The sequence below is a fragment of the Alexandromys fortis genome, unplaced genomic scaffold (assembly GCF_014885135.2).
Source record: "Alexandromys fortis isolate MF-2015 unplaced genomic scaffold, M_Fortis_MF-2015_v1.1 scaffold_291, whole genome shotgun sequence".
Classification (NCBI taxonomy): Eukaryota; Metazoa; Chordata; class Mammalia; order Rodentia; family Cricetidae; genus Alexandromys; species Alexandromys fortis.
This window is the reverse complement of record NW_026068163.1, coordinates 992,882-995,781: the sequence shown is the minus strand read 5'-3', so window position 1 is coordinate 995,781 and position 2,900 is coordinate 992,882. Positions and strand designations below refer to the sequence as shown.

Below are 2,900 nucleotides of genomic sequence, written 5' to 3'. Positions count from 1 at the left end.
CGAGATAGGGTTTCTCTGTGGTTTTGGAGCCTGTCCTGGAACTAGCTCTTGTAGACCAGGCTGGTCTCGAACTCACAGAGATCCGCCTGCCTCTGCCTCCCGAGTGCTGGGATTAAAGGCGTGCGCCACCACCGCCCGGCCGTTTCCCTTCTTTTAGACACAGAGTCTCACTACGTAGCTCTGGCTGGCCTAAGGCTGGCCTTGAACTCACAGAGATCCACCTTCCTGTGCCTCCCTGGTACTGGGACTGCAACATGAAACCACGTGCAGCTCTCAGCAAGGAGGCACCAGCTATGGTCTCTCCAGGCGTCTCTCTGGAAGCTCCCTGTGGAGTGGGTGCAGCTTCGAGTCAAGCCTATGATAAGCCTGGAATTGCCCGCAGATTCCAAGTGGGGTGTTTCAGGGACTGACCACGAACACAGAGTCTGCTCAGTCCCTGCCGATCACTCCCCAGGGTGGTTTCCTATCAAGTCCTACAGCGGAAAGGAGAAAGGCCTTCTCACAATATGTGGCATTGCTGTTTGATCTGAGATGTCCTCCGAAGGCTCACGCCTGAATGTGTGGTTCATGGCTTGTGCTACTGTTTTTCTTTTTATGTGTATTTGTGTGGGTAGGCAGGGCACGTGAGGGCCAGTGTCTCAGAAAGCCAGAAGAAGCTGTCAGAGTGGTTGTGAGCTGCCCAATGTGGGTGCTAGGAACCAAACTCAGTCTTTTCTAAGAGCAGGAAGTGCTCTAATGGCGGGGCAGGCTCTCCTGGCTCTTGTGAAGGCTGTGGAGGCCTGGCTGGCAGGCCTCTGAGGACTGTACCCACTTCTGGCTCGTCCACCTTCGGTATCCACCGCCACAGGAGTCTCTGCCACACACTCCGGCTACCCTGAGCTCTGTCCTGCCTTCCTGTTGTGATGGACTGAATCCTCCAGACTCTGCTTCTCGCCTTCCTGATGCCGCAACCCTTTGATGCAACCGTAACATTGTTTCTTTGCTACTTCACAACTGTGATTTTGCTACTGTTATGAATCATAATGTAAATATCTGATATTCAGGGGATCTGATATGTGATCCCTATGAAAAGGCCATTTGGCCTCCTAAAGGGTTGTGACCCACAGGTTGAGAACCACTGTTTTAAACTATGGGCCTAAATAAATTCTTTTTCCCTTTAGCTGTTTTCTGTCTAATGAATTTTAAACTCTGTGTGTGTGTGTGTGTGTGTGTGTGTGTGTGTGCAGGTCATTGTGTGTCAAGTCCTTTGGTGCTGGACTTACAGGTGGTTGTAAGCCAACCAACGTGGGTGCTGGGACCCACACTGGGGTTCTTCTGCGAGAGCAGCAAGAGCTTGTAACTGCTGAGTCATTTCTCCAGCCCTGTCAGGTATTTTGGCCACGGGACAAGAAAAGTAATCCACACTCATGGCTCACCGCTTTCTCTGCCGGCCAGCGGAGGAGCGGCACCCTTGAAGACAGGGCTGTTTTCTTCTGACCACTACAGCCAAGCTGTCCATCAGAGCTTCCTGCTTAGCCAGACCTTTTCCCTCAGACCTTCTCATTATTTGGCACTGGGCACACACGTAACACCTACCACGGGCCTCTGCCTACACGCTTCTGACAGGAGCACGGAACTTACCTGGATGGCTCTTCCCTCTTCCGTCCTGTCTGGAGCCCTTTTCCTGGAAATGACATGGCTTAGTTTTTCCTCCACGAGATCCTGAAGCCAGTGGAGGGTCCCTGAACGCGCTGTGGTATTGTTTGGCATGGGTGCTGCACGGCTTCTCCAGAGGTTCTACTTGAGGTCCCTCGCGGGTAGCTTTCAGAAGGTTCCCAGTTTGAGGTGAACTCTTTGGTCTTAAAAACAGAGAACACTCAAATGAGATGTTACCTCAGGGTCCACGAATAAGTCCTTTCCCCTCTGGACCCCCCGAGGAACTATGGAGTACAGTACAATAACAAGATGTAAATTGGTATAATTTCTTTTGTTTATGCTTTGTTTTTTGAGTCAGGGTTTCTTGGTAAAGCCTTGGCTGTCCTGGAACTCTCTCTGCAGATCAGGCTGGCCTCGAACTCAGAGACCCACCTGTCTCTGCTTCCTGAGTGCTGGGATTAAAGGTGTGCGCCACCACTATTGGTAAGTGTTATGATCTTAAGGAATTAGAGTTCTTGTTTGTTTGTTTGCTTGCTGGTTTGTGACAAGGTCTCCTGTAGCCCAGTCTGACCTTAAACTCTGTATCGCCAAGGATGCTCCTTTTTTTCTTTTTTTGAAAGACAGGGTTTTTCTCAGTAGCCCTGGCTGTCTTAGAATTCACTGTGCAGATCAGGCTGGCCTTGAAATCCTCCTGCCTGTCTTCTGAGTGCTGGGATTAAAGGCGTGTGCCACCACCACTCAGGACCAAGGATGCTTGTGAGCCTCCAACTCTCCTGCTTCTAACTCCTAAACACTAGGACTGCAGGTGTGTACCTCCACAGCCAGTTTAAGTACTTGAGGGGGGGGGGTGGAAACCAGGGCTTTGCACACACTAGGTAAACACTCTAGCGCGTGAGCTGTAGCCCCGGGCCTTAGTTATTTCATGATCCACCCATACTAGGCCACAGCCACAGCAGGAGATGAACACTTTTATTTTTGAGACAGTATTCCTATGTAGCCCTGGCTGGCTTAGACTTCTCTAGGTAGATCTTTAACTCTCAGAGATCTGCCTGCCTCTGCCTCTGAGTGCTGGGATCGAAGGCACAATCTACCATGCCTTAAAAAAAAACTTAAAAAATATTGTGAGCCGGGTGGTGGTGGCACAAGCCTTTAATCCCAGCACTCGGGAGGCAGAGGCAGGCGGATCTCTGTGAGTTCGAGACCAGCCTGGTCTACAGAGCTAGTTCCAGGACAGGCTCCAAAGCCACAGAGAAACCCTGTCTCGA

The 2,900-nt window shown here is 51.0% G+C and overlaps 1 long non-coding RNA gene across 1 annotated transcript in view; it reads right to left on the bottom strand.

Moving 5' to 3' along the window:
- The window catches only part of LOC126491920 (uncharacterized), a 19,361-nt gene that overhangs the window by 11,813 nt on the left and 4,648 nt on the right, over positions 1-2,900 (bottom strand). The window contains exon 3 of the long non-coding RNA XR_007589494.1: positions 1,621-1,838. This is a non-coding gene — a long non-coding RNA (uncharacterized lncRNA). The remainder of the gene's footprint in view (positions 1-1,620; positions 1,839-2,900) is intronic.